Source organism: Kogia breviceps, chromosome X, assembly GCF_026419965.1.
Source record: "Kogia breviceps isolate mKogBre1 chromosome X, mKogBre1 haplotype 1, whole genome shotgun sequence".
Taxonomy (NCBI): Eukaryota; Metazoa; Chordata; class Mammalia; order Artiodactyla; family Physeteridae; genus Kogia; species Kogia breviceps.
In genome coordinates, this window is record NC_081330.1 from 111,694,109 (window position 1) to 111,716,189 (window position 22,081).

The 22,081-nt window shown below is 34.6% G+C and overlaps 1 pseudogene; it reads left to right on the forward strand.

The window, feature by feature from the left end:
• The first annotated feature begins 16,811 nt into the window (after positions 1–16,811).
• LOC131748492 (small nuclear ribonucleoprotein E-like) lies at positions 16,812–17,086 on the forward strand (annotated as a pseudogene).
• The last annotated feature ends 4,995 nt before the right edge of the window (positions 17,087–22,081 follow it).

Here is a 22,081-nt window from a genome sequence, read left to right on the forward strand (position 1 = left end):
ACACAAAATTCAAGTAGCACGAACTAAAAATGTTATCTCATTATTCCTCACAGTTGTCTTTGAAGACAGTTTAATATGTGAGAGAATAAAATTTCTATCTAAATCTGAAATCTCTCTGTTCTACAATATAAAACACCATCACTCTAAACCCTAAATCAAGTAGTATTTAAAATAGTATATACAAATAGAGCAATAAACTGTACGCCCTTGAATAAAAGCCAGTGTAAATAATTATTCTGTCAGGGGAGTGTGGTGGTAGAGGGCTTGTAAAACTGGATTGACTCTTTCAGGTGAGTAGAAAAATCATGTTATTTTAAGGAATGTAAGCTTAATGTGAAATATTCTATAAATTATGTTGAAGTTTTTAGCCTCAAAGTTAATGTTGTGGGGCTTCCCTGGTGGCGCAGAGGTTGGGAGTCCACCTGCCGATGCAGGGGACATGGGTTCATGCCCCGGTCCGGGAAGATCCCACGTGCCGCGGAGCGGCTGGGCCCGTGAGCCGTGGCCGCTGAGCCTGCGCATCCGGAGCCTGCGCTCCGCAACGGGAGAGGCCACAACAGTGAGAGGCCCGCGTACCGCAAAAACAAAAACAACAACAACAACAAAAAAGTTAATGTTGTAACAACTGTTATCATGACTCAGAAAACTTTGTGAAGATAGAACAGTAACCCTGTTTCCTTTTTCTTGTTATTCCAATTAAACAAATATAACCCTAACTCCCTCCATTATTAATTAAATTTATATATTTCATTGGGTAATAAGCAATATATGATACTGGAAAATATAATTAATTTGCTATTTGTGTCTAATGACAATATAGCCCCTTAAACCAGTTTATTTGCAATGATAATATGTTGTATTTCACGAGGAAAAATTTAAATCATTATATAATATATATGACTGGATGCTTGCATTTGACTGTTACAGTGGGATGAAAGTCTAGATTTACATTAGATTTTTTAAAAGTTACAAGCAGTCACCTTTTTTCTCACAGTGTCTTTACCTTTGAAGAACAAATAGTGGAAAGGATTTCAGGGAAAACTTTATATAAATTGCTGATAATAGATGCTGAAAATTCTATTTTCTTAAAATTGAGGGAATCATAGAAATAATGGTTATGCCATTGTTTTATAGGTCATCATTGAGTCCTTCAGCAGAAATTGCGTTCAACTACCTCACCTTCAGTTAAAGGTTGCAGTAGTTGTGCAATTTTAATTTTCAATCCAGTCTGCTTTTCTTTCTGAGAATTTTGTGGATTGTAAAGTTAGAGAAACCTAATGTAAAGAAAAAGAAAAGGAAGAGTGTATATGTTTCTAGGACCATCATAATAGATAATGCAGTAATCAAAAGGAATTTTCTAAGAAACAGAGTTCATCTGTAATAGAAGTATTTTTAACCATAAAATAAATCCAAACCTACTGATTTATTTAATTTATTGATTGATAAACCTCCATTGGCATTATTCTGTATTTGATGGGCTTCCGAGAGAGACAGTGATTCTTGGAACCAAACCATCCCTTTATTTAAATGTAGAAAAGTTTCAGAAAGGGTTTGTAATGAAGATACATTTTTGTGAGAAATAATATATTTGGACTGAAAGAACTGATACGTTATTAGTTCACTGTTGTCCTATCTAGGTAACCTCACTGAAGGATAGAGATTAGTAGGACAAAAACGTTAACTTTTTCATTTTCCCAAATATCAATACTTCACATTATTATAAAAGTGAGCATTTTGCAGTCTTCTCATATTGCACTTCATAGTTGAGAGTTTGTAATTAAGTCACAGAGATGTAAAACTGAAAGAAACATTCCCTTTACTGATTCAGAGGAGTCCTAAGTTTTTTTCCCTGCAGCTTTATTGAGATATAATTGACATATAATCTTGTGCAAATTTAAGGTGTACAGTGTGCCAAATCTTATTAAAAAGAGGACCAATTTTCTTTTCTCAACATCTTGGGACCAGTATCAAGGGGAGACTAACAATGAAGTGTGATGGCAGAGTAGACAAGAGGTCGCTGTTACTATCACCGCTTCCCTTCCTAACAGGACCCTTGGAAAGTGTGGTAAAGAGTGAGAATGGAGGTCCCCACTGCCTTGAGATCAATAAAACTATATAGATTCTAAGCTCCATGAGGTTAGTTAACACATATGTCTTGCTAAGTGATATATCTCCATCACTGACCCCATTGCCAGGCACACAGCAGATTCTATCAATGAGCCAATTGGGTATGTTTATAGCAATTGCTCTAAGACTTGAAATCAACTACATATCAATGATGGGTAGTGAATTGTTATAAGACCGTACCTACAAAGAGCATAGTGCAGTACCGGGTACATGAAATCACTCAATTGAGATAAAAGGAATATAATAATAATTAACTATATTAAAATGCAAATACACAATGAACATATATTTATAATTTCTTAAGATAAATTGTAATTTTAGATTCATACCAGTGACCTGATTACTTTATTAGGCTCACTATCACAAGGATATTTGCAAGCCTTTTACCATATGATTTAATTTGCTGTCAATCAGATATGTTTTCATTTTAATATTACCAAAGATAGAAATTTGAATTTCTAAAATGCCAGCAGGAGGAAGAGAAATAAAACAACATTTATTGAAAGCTTTTCAATGCTCTACAGAATTTGGGTTTATTTTAAACTCATTTTAATTAAAATATATTTGGTTCATTTTATTTTTTTCCATAGTTCAGTATTTCTTACAGAGAAACAGGTAAAAAAGAAAAAAAAACCATTGTGGTAATACAGTACACATGTTGTAGACAGTTATGCTTTTGATATTTCTGACATTGCTTTAGAGTAGAGTCCTTAAATCTGGTTTCTGTTCAGCACATTGTGGTTTTAACACATTCTAGAAGCTCTTTTACCTGTAAGTCAAATCCTACTTGCAGTCCATCATTTAGCTTTGATCATTGCCTTTTTTTATTAGTATGTTTCATCTTTGTTGTATTTGTATTTAACTTTGAGGTATTTTACAAGCACCATTTATAAATATAATACAGTATGACGTTTATGTATGTATTCTCTTAAACGTGTACGAATAAACCTTGTTAACTTGATAAGTACTAGCTGTGCCCACAATGAAGAAGTAGTTTACAGGAAGAATACTGGAAGAAGTTGAATGTCTGCTCCAAACTCCCAGTGAGTGATTTCATTGTTACTTGCAATCTTCTTTCACACTTGTATCCCCCTCCCAGAGTGCTTCCCTGAAGCTAAGGGAGTTAAGGGAAACTGGACCTAGACTATCCCTCCCATGCTTACTGTGCATGTGTTCTAAATAACAAATGAAAGTATGGTATTTGTAGAATCAGTAGTTTACAATCTATTGAACAGGACCAATACTCAAATATATGAGTTTAGAGCAGAGGTTGGCAAATTTTTTCTGTAAAGGGCTCTGTAATAAGTATTTTACACTTTGAGGACCATCTAGTCTCTGTCTCACCTACTCACTCTGCTGTGGTAAAATGAAAGCAGCCATAGAGCATACATAAATGGATGAGTGTGGCTCTATTCCAAAAAACAAACAAACAAACAAATCCCAAAAAACTCTTTTATTTATAAAGTCAGACAATGGACCATATTTGTTTTGGGGTCTTGTCAACCTGCTGGTTTAGAGGGTAGATTCTCATGCCCATATTTCCCAAGGCAAAATTCCATTGGCATAAAATCAGACCAAAATTTTATATAATAATTATTTTCAAGCTATTCAGTGATACATGAAAAGTATATGTTTATAACTAAAAATTGATGCTCAGAGAGAAACTAGATTACCAGTGTAATATATAATAAATTAATTGAACAGAGGACATAATGAACTAAGGAGTAGTGGAGTTTCAAGTGGGAAAAGCCTATATAATGTTTTTATGAAAATATAGGTAATTTGAATGTTATAGATACATTTTTAATGATTGTGTATTCTGTTATGCTGAATTCATTCATATGTATCCTGTTAAGTTGCTAAATGTCAACTAGAACATAGGACTCAATTTTGAATGCACATCTGAATCTCTCGGGAGTTCTAAGAATCACAGATGAAGCATTTCGATTTATGATCATGGCAGAATAACTGATAATAAAATTGCATCCCTACCCCCCACACACCATGAATAACTAGAAAAATGCACAAAATATGTGGAACAACCCTTTTCAGACTTAAACAACTGCTACTACAGGATCCCAGACGGAGGGAAAAGAGCAAGGTGAGCCCTCCAATAGCCCCCAATTTCAGTCCCAGGCATTTACTAGACTTCACTGAGCATAGCGGACTTCTCAGGCATAAGAGACAGAGTCAAAAGTTTGGAGAGCTGAGGTGGCTGCAGAGTACCAGAGCAGAGAGAATTCTGCACTGAATGAGTCCTGGAACATTTGGCTGAATAAGTGTCGCATGCATAAGGGGAGACTTGACAAGGTCGGGCAAAAGACAGCTGTCAGAGATCTATAAACTAAACAGTCCTCACAGTTCACATGGGGCTGGAATATAACCAAAGTAGAGTAGCCTTATTGATTACCCTGAGAATTCAGTAGAGACCCCAGAAAGGCCACGTTATAGGAGGAAGGTTGTACTACCCCTAGAATAAAAGGTAACCTAGCTTAGCTATCTTTAAGAAATCCTAACAAAGCTTAGAAAAAACTCTCAACAAGAAAATGCTGATATGCAAGTACCTAATTGTCCAAAATGAAACTCAATATTTTTTTTCAAGGAAAACAACAAAATCTAGACAACATCAACATTTATAATGTCCACTGTCCAATCAATAATTACTAAACATGTAGTTGGAAAATATGTCTTATAACCAGGAAAAATAATCAGTTAAAATGACCCAGAATTGACAGATACAATAAGATTAACAGAGAATTTTAAAAGTTATTATAAACATGACAGAAAATAAAGGAATCTTTAAGATAATGAAGAGAGAAATAGAACCTGTTAAAAAAAAAAAACAACAGGAAAAGGAACTTGTAGATATGGAAATTATGCTGTGGCTGCATTTTTTCTCTCTCCTTAGCCCACTTGTCCTTGACCTCTCAGTAATAAGCAAATAGTTATAGCTAATGCTCTGCTGCTAATTTTGCTTCGCTTGGCATTTTAAATGAAATGTTCTTTATAGTGTATATTTATATTCACTTTTACTGGAGATTATTCCACCCTATAAAACTCATATCTAATATACTTAACAGCTGAGATTATTTGAAAGAAGTGAACTAACTTTGACCGTTAAACATATTTCTTAAATCAAAAGTGATATGTATGTTAAAGTTCCAATGAAACGAAATTATCAAATATTCAAAGTTAATTTTTTACGGTATATAGCTGCACTACATACTTGAAAGTTAAATCTGAGTCTGATTAGAGGATGTTTCTCCTTAATTCACTTTCATTTTCCCTTTCAGAAAGATTTGAGTACCTGTTCTATATTTGACAAGGATAATTTACTATATTTTCTCAAGCAATTTCTGGATGTTCCAAAGATATATCAGTAACCATCATATGTACCCATAATTAATGCCGGAGTTGAGTCAGCATACAGAAAGTATGGCCTTTGGATGGCAACTCTTGGCTGAACTCCTAATGTTCTGTTTCAGTTTCTGATGAGGTGATGAAGTGGAAAGCTTGTACGATGTAATTTTGCCATGTTTCTTTTGGGATTTTTGAAAGAGGATCAACGGCTTAAAATCACCAGATGAAACATTTCAGCTTTTCAGAGAGTAGAATGAGGAAGGTCAAAGCTAATTTTTTTTAATTCTACCTAAAATATCTGAATCCATTCCAGATAAACCCAAGTAGAGTGGTAGTAATACTTATTAGGACTACAACAATATGATACAAAATATGTGAAATATGGTATAATTCATACACATTCTACATTTTCAATATTAGGAACAGTTACAATCAATTTGTTTTCCAAAGATCAGCATAATGCCAAAACTTTAAAATGTAAATATTTCAGTCTAAATAAACCAAAAACTATGAGAATCAATTTATAAACGTAACATTTTTGAATAATTACTTTTTAATAATCCCTGCAGTAATGCTAATACTTACTTAATAAATTCATTTTGAACGATAGTCAATGGTTCGGATTTGCTTAGTATTTAATATTTATAATGTTTGCAGAAAATGAGCATTAACTATAAAGAACACCAGTTTCTAAATGTTTTCAGTTGGTTTGGTTTCAGACAGCATCCTTTTAATAAATGCAATAACATATACACACATTTTTTAGAAAAACATATTGTAAGAATGTTCTGATAAACCAACCAAATGATCAGACATTATATTTTCTAAGGCATGAGGACATTTTTAAAGGCCTTCTACTTACCCAGCCAGGATAAAGAAACTGATAGAATATTCCAAAGGAATTCCTTAAAACAAAGAAATTAGGACCACATTGAAATCCCCTGAATCTTTCTTTTCCTTTTGTATTTCTGACAGGATTGATCTTATTTCAGTTATACGTTACCTTTCTGTACGTTTTGATTTTTCCATTGAGATCATTTTGTTCTTCTAGAATAATCAGAAGCTACTATGTTCTATCCCCCACCCCCACTCTATGAAGAATGTGAACAATTAATATTTAGTCCAGCTCAACTAGGAAATTGTTCTACTTTTTGTATGAAATGTATGGCTCATACAGAAAAATGTATATATTATTCATTGTGTTATGTTCGCTGTGTCTTTTTCAGAAAATATATATTCATCATCACAGAAATTTCCGAGATTGTAATGGAGCCTGTTTATCATTATAATAGTATGACCTTTTTCAGACTTGCGTTTCCATTAACTACTTTTTTAAATGAATTTCTGGGAAGAGTGTGGTTCTTGTTACCACTTGCAAAGTATTTTGCACAATTTGATCTGGTTTATTTTTTCTCAACGTTTGAGTTTGAAAATTGCCAAATAGAAAATTTGAAATACTTGCATAGTGAATATCCAGATAACTACCACTTGAATTCTGCAATTGCTAACATCTTGCTATATTTGCTTTACCTCATATCATATATCTGTCCATCCCTGTATCCATCCATCTATCAATCCATCTTAGTCTTTGATGCATTTTACCCCTACACCTCAGCATGCATATCTTTTTCTAGAGTTCAATATTTGTTTGCAGACATTTTATTCTTAGAGGCAAACTTCACACACAGTGAAATGAACCAATCTTGAGTGTACTGTGCCATGAGTTTTGCAAAAGCATACACTGTGTAACCAACTGCTCAAGATATTAAACATATCAAGATATGAAACATTTCCATCACCCGCAGACAATTTCTGCATGTCCCTCCCAAGTCAATTCCTTAGAAGTAACCCTTTTCACATTTTCTCCATAGTTTAGTTTTGAGCTTAGCCTAGTATCTCTGCCTCCAGTTTCTCCACACTCAAGTAATCCATTTCTCACACTGTGCTAGAACATTATACCACTTCTACAGTGAAAGTCAAACAGACACAAAATAATATAAACTAAAAAGAATTGACCCCATCTATTAAATAATGGGACCATCATAACATTCCACATCCATTACAGTTTGATCCCAAACTTCCTTTCTATCATTATTTATGATATTCCCCATAATTTCCATCAATTCTATAATCACACCGAACTATCTCTTATTCTCTGAATAAGCCATAATTATTATACTGTTATCTTGGGTCATACATAAGCATTTAATAGATTTAATAGTCATGGTTTTGGCTATCTGAGGATCCATGACATGTAGTAAATTTAAATACAGCTGAATGACAGATTTGAATTGCAAGCTTCACAAAACTGACATGTGGAAGCAAGACCTACAGTAAGTGAATAAGCACAGCCAGCTCCATACATCTGCCTCTCAAATTAATGACATTTGTTATACATCAAGTATACATTCACTCTCACCCAGATTTTGAAGGGATCACTTAATTTGTTTCACTGTTTTAAGGAGGAAATCATAAGCTATAAGGAAACAGAGCTTACAGGATTCACAGCCTTAGGGTTTATTCCTCAGATATATAAATGTTCTGTCCTAGTTACTTCTCAATGCTGCAAGAAATAGGAAAATGAACTTTTATTCTTATTCTAAATATATTAGTTTCTATCATAGCCTTTTATGCCTTTTCTTAATTACCTATTTACATGCTAATTCTTCCTTACAAATTAAAGAAAATTAGGAAGCATCCCACAAACTTGAAATGCTCTAGATTGCCTTTTAGAAAATATAATTGAGCTATTTCTTTCTTAGCAAGATAAAAAAAGGATTTTTTAGAGACCGTGATGGATTGGTTATATATAGAAACTAATATCAATCTAATATCTTAAAAATATATCTTATATACATAATTATTCATTTTTCTTTCATCTATTTTGAATATTTTTCTCCCTTATACTACCCCATGTGCTACATTCACACAAATTCGAGAACAAAATGTGGATGGATAAGTTGGGTTTTTTGCCTCATACTAACAATTTCAGTTGACTGTATTTTAGGAATCCAGAAAAGATTGGAAACTGGTCTTCAACTATTTTTATCTCACAGGAAATATCTTCTATTCAGCTGACAATAAAACTGCCCAGTTTTGAGAGATTCATGTAGGAATTGATAAATGTATAACACATAAGTGAGACATAACAAAATATGATTTAAAAAATCATGTCAATGCTATTATAGATAACTCCCTCAAAGCAAGCTAAACTGATGTAGAAATAATTTTTTAAAAAACTATCGAAAGAGTTCATGAGATGTATAATACATGATGTCATATTATCCACAGACAGTATTTGCATTAAATTAGGAAGAAGTTAGAACCTCAGAGACTCAACAAAAGAGTTTATATGTCTTATGCCTGATTCAATTTTTGTTTAGCAGAGAATCTGCATATCATAGTCATTCAGGGACATAGGCTGATGGAAGCTCCAAAGTGAAATGTTTCCATCATCTCTCAAAATGAGGGATTGTGGGAAATCATGTAATGGCTTGTAAAGATCCCACTTAAAGAGACGTCACTTCCCCTGATTTTTAATTGGCTAAAGCAAGTCGCATGGCCACACTCAACCTTAAAGTGGGTATGGAAGTGCCAACTTAAAACACGTGCCTGAAAGGAGAAGAGGAGCAGAATGTAAACAGCTTCAGTGATCACGTCAGTATTTTTGGCAGTTGATGATGAACTGGTTTCTGTGAAAGCCTGAGATGTTTTTCTTTTTGCATTTGTAGTTGGGACTGTCCATCACCACTGAAAGCAACAGTTTACTTAGGTATGTTGGGTAAGTGGGTGGGGTTTCTTTAACTCTTTTATCAAGTAACTGTCATCATTCACAGTTTCTTAGCTTTTCATATATTTACTAACTGAGTAGGGATTGCTAATCTAATGGCCCATCCCATTAACTGAGCAATAATAATGAATTAGTGATGTAATTGTGCTTTGAAAGAAATGGGCTCTTCTTTCTTTTTTGTGCCTTCTCCCATTACCATAAGGTACAAGATGGGTCCATCAGGTACACCTTGGTGCCTTGTTGTGTTTAACTCACATATGTGTATGTGTGTGTGTGTGTGTGTGTGTGTGTGTGTGTGTGTGTGTGAGAGAGAGAGAGAGAGAGAGAGAGATCTTGGAAAATAGAAATGCATACTAATAAGGTCCAATGGAGTTTTGAAGGTTTCAGGAAAATAAAATGGTCCAACTGGGTCTGAAATTAAAAGTTAGAGAGGTCAGGTGGTGTTAGGCTTGAAGGGCTTTCTAGGATCATAGGAGCAGGAACCGGAACTGGTGTGTCTTATGCCAGAGCACCACAAGCAATTCAGTATGAGGAAGGGAGGGCTGGGAGAGACAAGAACTAGGTCATGATGTCTCATATATTATGTTAAGAACTTTGGATATGATCCCATCAAATGAGATTACAATAGGAACGTGTTTTAAAAATTGTGAATCAGTATGTTGTACACTTGAAACTTATATAGTATTGTATATCAACTATACCTCAACAGAAAGAAAAGAACATGTTTTGGATGTATTTGGTGTATCTGGTTGTATATGGCCATTAGACAGTTGGATATTGCAGTTGAAATTATGGAGACAGCTTGTTGCTGGAGAAAGAGATTTGAATGTGATCAGCATACAGATGGTGGTGATAGATGTATACTCTATGTATCTCTACTATAGATCAGCGTATAGTAGAGACTGGAATGTTTACCCATGGGAAAATTGTGTAGAGGGAGAAAAACAGTGGTCAAATGATGAAACCAAAGATTCTTGAATATGTTATTATTTTCTATTTATACCAGTTGTAGGGAAAATTAGCTTACTCTCCATGGCAGAATCTACTGACTACAATTCCGAAAATTACTGGCAAGGAGAAGTACGGTGTTCCCTAAAAGCCATAATGATGGGGTTAGGGAGAACAGAGCGTGAGCTACTCAAGCTTGTCAAATAAAAAGGAAATGACAGACAGCAGCTTGTTTATAGTGCTGACTATGTGTCACGTACCATTCTGAATTATATATATGTCCTCACTTAATCCTCACAACAGATTGGAACAGAGTAAGGTCAAGTAACTTGACAAGCTAGTAAGAGCTAAAACAGAGATTTTTTTTTTTTTTAAAGAGCAGAATTTTTACCCAGAACTTTTGGCTGCAGCATCTCTGCTCTCAACCATCACTACCTCTCTCTGCTTAAACTAGTTCCATAGTTTTCAGAACTTAGCTAGTGATATCATGGTGATATTTTAAAATCTTATAAATTCAGCTGTAGTCTTCCTGGCCTTGTATTAGAAGCAGCTAATATGCTACATTTCCTTGCTTCGGTTTGTACTCTAGTAGGTTCTGACTTTTTGATAATTGCTATAGTGATATTAACAATAACAAATGGAACGTTAAGTATGCCTATTTATTAAGTTAACTATTATTTATTGGGAAATCAGAAGCTATTTAAACTCTTTAAAAATATTCACAAAGGAAGTAGAAATATTAAGAAACTTTAGAATAAAGATGTCCTATGATAAAGATATCCAGCTGTTTAATCTTTGTGACATCAGTTTCCTCATCTGTGAAATGGTATCTACATTACAGAATAGTTTTGGGAGTCAAAGTTTGTGTTCATAGAACATCCCATATAATATTTGCAAACTAATTTCTCAATATTTTGTATACTTCATTTAAAAATATATATGAAATTACAACTGAAAGTTGTATTCCAAACATAATGACTGCTATAAGGAAGAGAAACATTATTGTCTAGCTATTAGGAGAACATTAAATTGTCTTACCTTCATTCACTTCACAAAAATCTAATTTCATGTAAAATTTAAATCTTAGAATAATGATATCTTAATGTCAGGTTAGGAGTACTTTGAAATTTTTAGTTTCAGTATTCTAAAATTATACATCTAATTTGCACCACCTCAAAGGATGCCCATAAATGTCTTCCGTACATCCAAGTTTGTGAGGTAGGGCTAATATGACTTTAAAATAATATTTTAGTCATAGGTAAAGGGAAAATAAATTTCTCAAAAATATCCCATTAAGATAAGGAAAGAATAAAGTCAGTGAAATGAAAATCCCTTCACATAATACTCTGCTATCATGTATAATTAAAATCTCATTTGTGGACTTCCCTGGTGGCGCAGTGGTTAAGAATCCGCCTGCCAATGCAGGGGACACGGATTCGATCCCTGGTCCGGGAAGATCCCACATGCCGCGGAGCAGCTGAGCCCACGTGACACAACTACTGAGCTCACGTGCCACAACTATGAAGCCGACACACCCTAGAACCCGTGCTCCTCAACAAGAGAAGCCACTGCAATGAGAAGCCCGCGCACCATAACGAAGAGTAGCCCCTGCTCACCGCAGCTAGAGAAAGCCTGTGCACAGCAACGAAGACCCAATGCAGCCAAAAATAAGTAAATAAATTTTAAAAATAAAATAAAATCTCATTTGTTTTAGAAGTCTAGGAAAATATTCCCATTCAAACATATGCTGCTTATAAAGAACTGGGGAAGATGAAATAGAGGGCTTTATTTTTCCTAATCATATATAATGTCTGTATACGTGTGTTAGCATTTTTGAATTTGCATTAATATTGAAATATTAATTTGAGTCTGTTGAGAAGACATTTACTGAGCACCTACTCTGTGTGGCACTATGTAAGGTTTTGAAGATACAAAGGAGAAAATGTACTTACCAGCAGGCAGATCACAACGTAGTGGGGGACAGCCGATCAGAAAATCAATAACTTCAAGAGCAACAAGAAGAAATTACTATGGAGATAGAGAGATGGGTGCTATATTCTTAGGGAAGTGATTAGGAAAAGCTTAATAAATGAAATGATGTTTTGCGTGGACTTTTATGTTTTCAATAGGAGGGGATAATGTGCATAGCAATGTGATCATAAGTAATAGGGGAGAAGAAAAAAAGATCAGAGAATCTAGTAAATTATATTTTAGGCAATTAAAATGTTCATAATATCTATTCATATTATATACTGATAATAGCTATTTTATAAGAATTTGCAAAAATATTCCACTTACTAAAACCTTTTAAAGCTTCACAAAATGTTGATATTGATTTAGCAAAATTAATTTAATGGGGTTACAAAGTGCTGATTTGGTAATATGTAGAAAATGATTGGAGCAAAACTGAGGAAAACGAATACCTTCTAATAGAATACTTTTAAAATAGAATTTTGTCATTTCTTCATACTCTGGTTATGTGTGTGTGTGGTGGGGGGGGTGATTTACCATGTGTGCAGGTATGTGATGAAAAAAATTTAAAATGTGTGTGACAATATAGGGCTTTTATAAATAATATTCCCTATCTATCTATCTATCATCTACCTACCTACCTACCTACCTACCTACCTACCTATCTATCTATCTATCTGTCTATCTATCTATCTATGTATCTATCTAGTTTTTCTCACCATCAAAAAGAAAAAGAATAAATATAGACTGCATGTGAGTGCCAATGGGAAACTATTGTAACAAAACTACCTGTTCTCGGCCTTGATATAAAATTTAGAATTTGCTCACCTAACTTGTAAGAATTAAGTCATGACATGCAATAGCTGCTGGTGGCAAAGAAGATGGTAGGAAAGTAAAACTTTCTAAAATATAAAATTTTTGGAATATGTATCTTAGGGCTTAGGCATTGGAGCTGTATAGAGACAACTGTTGTAAGAAATGTGATGGTAGGCTATGTCTTAATACTTCATTTTCTTCTTCCTCCCTCTTCCTTTTTCCCTGGGAGTTAGTTATATATCAGATAGTTACCTAGAACTCTAACACATGTGCTTTTCCCATACCCCAAACCCACTCCTTGGAGATGGTTTGTATGGAGAAGCATTTTAGTGATCAGTGATTATAGAATCACAGGATATCATTCTGGAAACATAGTTACTTGATAATTTCTCATTCAAAATCTAAACTCGCTCTTAGGAAGAGCTGTTGTACTAAATAGATCAATTGCTATTTTTATACTATCATCATAATAATCTAGAAGAAAAAGTGCTGTACTAAGCACTTTAAATACATTATATAATATGCAAAAAATATAGGCATGTAAAAACACGTGCACACACACTTTTCCAAACCCCTCCAAAGATGTTGCTTTTGAAATATGCTCACTTATTATATCATCTTCCTGAATAAATAACTGGGAAATAACAAAACTATTTGGCTTGAGAAACTGAATTCTTCCAAATGTGGATGTTGAGTATAAGCCAACACTATTAATTTCACTGGAATATCCAAATGCAAGTATCTGGATGTGAGTATATTAACAAGAATCATATTTCTATTTCAAGTGGCTTAAATATTAGTTTGCAATATTTTCCATGTTTTAATACAAAACTATTATCACCAGTCTCTTTTATCTAAGCCACTGAACAAACCTTAGTATTCACAAATTGTCTTCATCTTCAGACTTCAAACAGTGACAGATAATGTCTGTCGTCTTTTAGTTGTCTGATACTACAGACGTACTACAGTGTGTACTGCAGGGGTTGTGTACCTCAAACTACATATTTTAAATTGCTTATTTATGTATATTTTGCTTTATTACAAAGAGGATTGGATGCAGCTTACAATCTTAGCAGATTGAACTGCTGCAAATCTGCTTTGACCCCCATCTACCTCCACCACTAGCAATTACAAGCACATAGAAGTGTCGGATGAAATATATTCAAATAATTTTGCAATTTAAAGCCAATCTCAAAACAAAAAAAGTCTACTCCCAAAGTATCAGCAAGAGTAAAGAACAAAAATACAACAATAAGAGAGTGGTCTTATGCCACAGAGGTTTAAATTATTAATTTTTGAACCTGAAGCTAGAATTACTACAACATGAATCAAACTCAAAAGCCTTATGCTAAGTGAAAAAACACGACTCACAAGGTTATGTACTGGGCAACTGGTTACAGATAGAATGGAATAGACTCATTTCTCTCTGCTCCTCCCTGATAAATACAGCTGAAGACCCTGGACTAATTATAACAGACAATCATCCGAGGACTCTGAAAGGGGGAAGAAAGAGAGCATACTGGGTAGGGAATCTCCGGTCTTGAGGAATGACATGATGGCAAGTTCTGTTTTTTTCTTTTCTTACTTTTTCTTATCTTTTTTTAAATAAATATTTTATATATCCTGACTGGGCATTGGATTAATGTGTAATATGGAACACCAAACGGGCACATAACCAAAAATTCCCAAAGAAAAACCTGATTTCTCAGCCAAAAGGTGAGGAAAGGGGCAGCCTAGGATGATAGAAATTTTTTGACAAATAATTGCCCAACCCCAAGCAAACCCCATGGGTGTCCCCCCGACTCCCTTCCCCTGTGGGGTCAGTGGCAACTGAGTGAGGAGTCCTAACTTCACACTGTTCTCCTGCTGGTGGCAGAGGGGGAGTCCTTTACCTTCTTAACTAGAGAGTTGGAGAATCTCGAAGAGAGGAGGAAGAAGGAGAAAGAGAATCTTTAAACTTACAGAGGAAGCCCTCGGCAGATCCTTGAGCAACCCGCTTGTGAAAATGACCCAAATTATCACACCTAAGGGATCAAGAACTGAACTGTAATGTGGAATAACACCCAGGTTTTCAGAGTGATATCTTAGTGGTATGCTTCATTAAAGGAGTCGATTAGAATAGCACTGCAAAGGTTCTGAAAATTCAGTTGCCATTGGATCCACAGCCCTCAAAAGTAGGTCAAGACGTACAGGCTAAACCTACACAGGGTGACTACCTGCTAAAATCGAAGATTTAAATAGGGCCCAGAATCTCCTAACATAATAGTCAAAATATCCAGGATACAACCGCTAATGACTAGTCACACCAAGAACCAGTAAAATTACCACCTGAATGATAAAAGGTAGAGGCTGGTGCCAAGATGACTCAGATGTAGGCAGTATCTCACAAGGATTTTAAAGCAGTTATCATAAAAATGCTTCAATGAGCAATGCTTAAAACAAATGAAACAAAGAAATTATCAGCAAAGAAATAGAAGCTATATAAAAGAGCCAGATGAATGGCTCAACCCACGGAAGAGTTAGTAACCTGAGATATAATGGACATTTAAAATATTAAGAATAGGGCTTCCCTGGTGGCGCAGTGGTTGAGAATCCGCCTGCCTATGCAGGGGGCACGGGTTCATGCCCCGGTCCGGGAAGATCCCACATGCCGCGGAGCGGCTGGGCCCGTGAGCCATGGCCGCTGAGCCTGCGCGTCCGGAGCCTGTGCTCCGCAACGGGAGAGGCCACAACAGTGAGGCCCGCATACCACAAAAAAAAAATAATAATAAAAAAAATAAAATATTAAGAATACCATGAAAAACTATGCCCATACATTTGACAAAAAGGTTAAAAATGAAAAACTGTGTATAAAAGTATAGCTTAGAAGTTTAACTTAAAAAAGAGAAATTCAGAATAAAAACAGAAAAAAAAACTTAAAAGTGAATCAATCTAAATGAACCTTTCAAATAAAGCACTGGGATTATATAACTTTATATTAGTTATTATTCAAGGAAACATAACCTCTTATACAGAGAAAATAGAAAAAGAGAAAGCATCATTACTGTTTGGTTAAATTTTTATCTTAAGTTGATAGGTTAAATTTTAACTTAGGTTTTTAACCGAAATTTCTTTTATAGCAGGCGTACAAATGATTTATTTCCAGATAACAAAACGCCAAACTCTACCATTCAAAAAAAGTCGAACACCCAAGGATATTTTAACCATGGGCAATATATATTACTAGGTAACTAAGTTGCTCCTTTAAAAAAAAAATTTTTTTAATAGACTTTTTCTATGAGCTAGTGAAATGACGGAGGGCATCTAACCAGAATGGTGGTTTTGATTTAGGGATAGTTCATCAGGAACCATTATTTCTGACAGTAATTAGGAAGTGGATCCAGTTTCTGTTACAGTCGCTCACATATATGTTACAACAAAATATATACATCTATGACAACAGAATTATCTTTTCAGTCTGTGAGAGACTGCTCATCCTTCTATTTCCTATACCAGAAGCAGGACAAATGAGAATACAGAAGTACCCAGATAGTTTATTCAAACTGTTACAAAGTCATAAAAGCATAGTTAAAGAGATGTGTGGTGGGTGAGAATGAACGCATTCATGTTCGCTTTATAGGACACTACAATCTGTTCCTCCAGAGACAATACCTACTCAGCCTTCTCTCACAATAGCGGTAAGGCACAGGTTCTAATCATCAGCAGTAACTGAAGATCTATATTGAGTTTTCCATTACTATTTTACTTAAAACCAATTTCCAGAGTGTGCAGGATAGTGAGGTCTTTGGGAGCTTCCACCATGGCGTACCGGGGCCAGGGCCAGAAGGTGCAGAAGGTGATGGCGCAGCCCATCAATCTCATCTTCAGATACTTGCAAAAGAGATCTCAGATTCAGGTGTGGCTTTATGAGCAACTGAATATGCGGATAGAGGGCTGTATCATTGGTTTTGATGGGTATATGAACCTCGTATTAGATGATGCAGAAGAGATTCATTCTAAAAGTCAAGAAAACAACTGAGTCAGATCATGCTAAAAGGAGATAACATTACTCTGCTCCAAAGTGTCTCCAACTAGAAATGATCAAAGAAGTGAGAAATTGTTGAGAAGGAAATACAGTTTTTTTAGGTGTCCTTTGTTAGAAGTGTAGTTCTAAAGCATTTATTCATATTGTTTTGCTCACCTTTCTGTTATTACCAGATGACAATAAATGCTGTGGGATTGTTTTTATTAAAATATTTACATTGTTTCCTTCTAAGAACAAACAAACAAACAAACAATTTCCACCTTTGGAAGGATATGCCAGGGAAATATCAATTAAAATGTCCCTCTTAGTGTAGATGTAAATGACTGTTGCCTTTCTGGAGGCAAATGGACAGCATATATTAAAATTTAAATGTGAATACAGTTTGATCCAGTAGTTACTTTGTTTAGAAGCGAGGAATAAAGAGCAGTTATGAAGAACACTGATCCTGATGCTAGATAGGATGTGTGAAACTCCCATATCTAGCACTTACTAGCTGTGTGAACTTAGACAAGTCACTTTTTACCTTCAGGGCAAAGAAAAGACAATAATAACACCTTTCTCACATAACACAGTGCTTGGCACATAATATTTTCTTAAAGAAATCATTTTACAAGTGCACCAAGAGGCATATACAAGAATCTTCCTAACAATATTTTTCTAAAAGCTTAAAACAATAAACTACTTAAATGACAACTAGCATAGAAGTTGCTAAAGACTTGCATTTAGATATCTTGGATCACTGTACCCCTGTACATAAATGAGATATATTTCATACTACAGAATGGAAATAGCTTCAATACAAATTGAGTGGGAAAAATTGCAGATTGACATAAACCATATTATTTAATTTTCCTGTAAAATGTAAAAAACCTATTGGTCTTATAGCTATTTTAATAAATGTATTTAAGTGTCTAGAAAGAGATCTAAAAGTATAAATACCAAATTGATAGCAGTAGATACTTTGGAGAGAGGACTGGAATTTTGATGAGATCAAGGCAATTTTTTTCATATATAAAGTTTTCATTTTTACAAGATATATGTGTGTCACTTAATTTAAACAAATTTAAAATTAAATAAAAACAGCACAAATTTTATAAGTTGTTTTCACAGTGTGGTCAAGTAAAGAAATGTTGACCAGAGAACATCAACGTTGCATTTCGAGAATAAATTTTGAATATGTATTTAAATGGTATGCTTGTCTGTTAAACCAATGGACCTTTGCTTTGTGATAATAAACGAGCAGACTTTTTAGAAATAAGACAAATTTATCTTTTGGTCCAAGCAACCTGGACCTTATCCATAGAGTTAATAAGCACCCTCAAAATTTGAGGAATGAAAAATCCTGCCTGGATGCTTTATATATTTAAGTTTTTTAATCAAGTGTGGTACGTGAAGGAACATTTCATAGCCCAGGCAGGAGAAGCCTTTGGTATATAAAGTTCAGAGTATTGGTTTTCATTTACAAAACTTATTTTGCCAATATATGAGAAATTGACAATTTATATCTGGGCTCCTAAGCCCTCATTCATCAAAGTCACATGACCCATCACTAGTTCCCTAGTTTCTCATTCCTGGACTTACTGGTCAATATTTAGGTGCTGAGAAACAGTTAAATGGGACACAAAAATTAAAGCTTAAAGGGCTATTTTTAAAAGATTATATATCTTAGAATGCATCAATTGCCATAAACAGGATAATGGAAAGATTGAAATAAATCTTTTCCAATTTGCCATCTATTCACCTCAAAGTAAAACCTGAAGGATTCAGAGGAGAAACCATGTATGTGATTGGGAACAAACACAGTGCTAAGAATTTTATTTTTATCTTCAGAATTAGTTTATAAAATGTTACCATTTTTTCATCACATTTCTTTTTCTAATAGATCTAAAAGCAAATCCAAAAGCGTCACAATGTCATGAAATTGTGATATTCGTAAAGCTCCATCTTGATCAGATTAAAGTAATGAGAAGACCCACATACTAAAAAGTTAATGGCACACCCTTAATATGTAATAATATATTTAAAAATGCATTAAGCCATAAAACAAGTGTAAGCAAGTATAACAGAGTTCTGCTTTTTCCTTTGATTACAAAGTTGGTGTTTTATTGAAAATTCTTAATAGAACACTAACCAAAATCACTGTGTATAGTTTTCTGCTGCTCTAAACATTTAGTTTGCCTTTTGGGTAAGCTGGGATTAAGTTCTCCAAAAAAATAGAGGAACTCTACAAGCGAGTCCACTTCCACTGATAAAGGAATGATATGGACACATAGTAGTCTCATTAGAAACTATTGTAATATTCCTAATTGTACATATATTCTGATACATAATGAGATATTCTCTGTATTTTTAACTCTGAGCTAAAACTATTTTCATATTTCAAATATTTTGTATTAACTCAAATGTCAGCTTTACTTTGTACATGTTCTATATCTTTTTAATATATTATCAGTGTTTTTATTGACCAGTGTCATTTGAGAAAAAGTTGTATCATCTCATTAAAGATAATTGTAGTTGATGAATTCATGAAAAAGAGGAAGGATGTGTAAATGCATAAGTAGACTGTCTTACTACATAATAATTTATATATAAAGTTCTAAAATGGACAGTGCATTCTATATTTAAGCAAGTAACTGCAAATACCTTCATTTATAAATTTGTAACATTATAATTTTAATGTGGATCACATACATTGACTTTTCAAAACACAGTTTTATTCTGAAAAGTATGCTAAACCTCTTAGCGATTGCAAATAAAATTTAGACAAAAGAAACATGTATCACTTCACTATTTTGAGATTTTTGAAGGATGAAAGTTTGTCTTAACTCGTTATCTCCAGCACCTTATCCTATGCAAATACTCAGAAGGTATCTACTTCTAACTAAAGTTCATAAAACTTTAGTGGAAAAATACAAGTCTATTCAGATATGTGATGATAAGTTTAGAGATGCTGATTAGCTGAACTCATATCCATTAATCCACAGTTATCGAGATATTTTAAGCCAACCTAAATATATCCAAATATACGTCTGCTTAATCTTACTGTCCTGGATTTTGAATACAAGCACATGTGTAACCCTGAATTACTGAGGTAATTATGGTTGTGTGCTGACCTGGCTAGATGAGTAGTGATTTGGGGGCTCCCGTTACCTTGGCATCTGTTCTGAGTTAATAAAAATAAAATTCAGCATGTTTCTTGTTTGTTTGATTTGGTTTTCTCGTTTTGTCCTTCCACACCTACAAATGTGACTATAGGAAAATCAGAGCTGTGAAAAAGTTTATGAGAAATCAATAAATGCTAGTGACATTTACGTTTCATCACCTCATAATAGGCGTCTGCTTGAACTTTCTCAGCCTTCTGAAAGCCGATGAAACAAATGATAATGACAGAATAATGGCCAAGTAACACTTGAAGTGAGAGTTCTATATAAAAATTATGTATATGTATATATATTAACATGGTCAAACTTTAGGGAAAATTTCAGATTCTCAAAGATTTAATTGTACGTATATACTAAGAAACAAAAAATGCCTTTTAGAAAAAGAAAAAAATCAATCTAAACTGTGTTTCTCTTCACGGACTCTTTAAATACTTGGTGGCATCTCAAAGCCTGTGTTTTACTTATATATTGAATATTACTGCATAGAAAACCATCCTAAACTTCATGTTGCAAAGTGACAACTATTTCATTATGGTCATGGATTCTGAGGTGCAGGGATTTGGAAAGGGCTCCTTAGGGTCAGCGTGTCTCTCTTCTATAATGTCAGAGACCTTACTTGCAAGATATATCCACAGCTGGAGGCTGGAATCATTTAAAGTTTATTCATTCACTAGTCTGGTGTTTAATGGTGGCTTTTGCCTGGGACCTCAGAAGGGGCTCTTGGCCAGAACTCCTACGCGGGGCTTCTTCATGTGATTCTTTGTTTCCTCACCGCGTGGTGACTGAATTCCAAGAGCAAGCATCCCAAGAGAACTAGGTGGAAATGGTATCATCTTCTGTGAACTTTAATGACATATCCCGAGAAGTTACAAGATTGCCCAAATTCAAAGAAGAGGGACATATAGACCCTATCGCTTGCTGGTCCGTGTGTTACAATCACAATGTAAGAAAATCATGTGGGATAGAAGATACTGTTGTGGCTGTTTATGGAAAATGCAATCTGGCGCAGGCAGATTGAAGGGACACTACATGAGAGAAAATATACAAACGGACCAATAAACAGAAGAGAAGACCACCAGGGTCATTAGTCATCAGAGAAATGCAAAAGAAAACCACAACAAATTATTACTACACACCCACTGGAATGGCTAATTAAAGAGGTAGAATAGACCTAGTGTTAGTATGTGGAGCAATTGCAACCCTCATATATTGCCAGCGGGAATGCAAAGAGCATAACCACTTCGGAAAATAGCTTGGCAGTTTCTCACAAAGTCAAAAATACCCTTACCATGTAATCCAGCAGTCGCACTCCAAGTTTTTGACCCAAGAGAAATTAAGACATGTGTCCACACAAATATTTCTGTATGAATGTTTATAGCAGCTTTTTTTCATATTAGCAAAAATCTGGAAACAACTCAAAGCCCATCAGTAGGTGAATAAATAATCACATGTTTGTGTTTATGGAATTTTACTCATCAATAAAAGGGAAGAAATTACCAGTACATGCAACGACATGGGAAGTTTTAAAAGACATTATGCTGTGCAAAAGGAGCCATGGAAAAGAGTGCATATGATTTCATTGATATGAAATTCCAGAAAACATCAAAGTAATCTATAATGACCAAGAACAGACCAGTGGTTGTCTGAGACTGAGAGTGGGTAAGAGGAAAACCACCTTCTGGAAGCTGGAGTGTAAGCCTGCTTTACTTTTAGCCAATCATGTACTCCCCTTCAGGAATTTGAATCTAAGGAGATGGTGTGGCGATGGAAGGGTGGTTGAGAATTTAGTCATGCCCTTGATGACATGCTGACAACATCTAAGTCCGGGAAAATGATGCCAAGTCAGTATCATATCCTGGCAGTTTCTGTAGCATGGTGTTGATT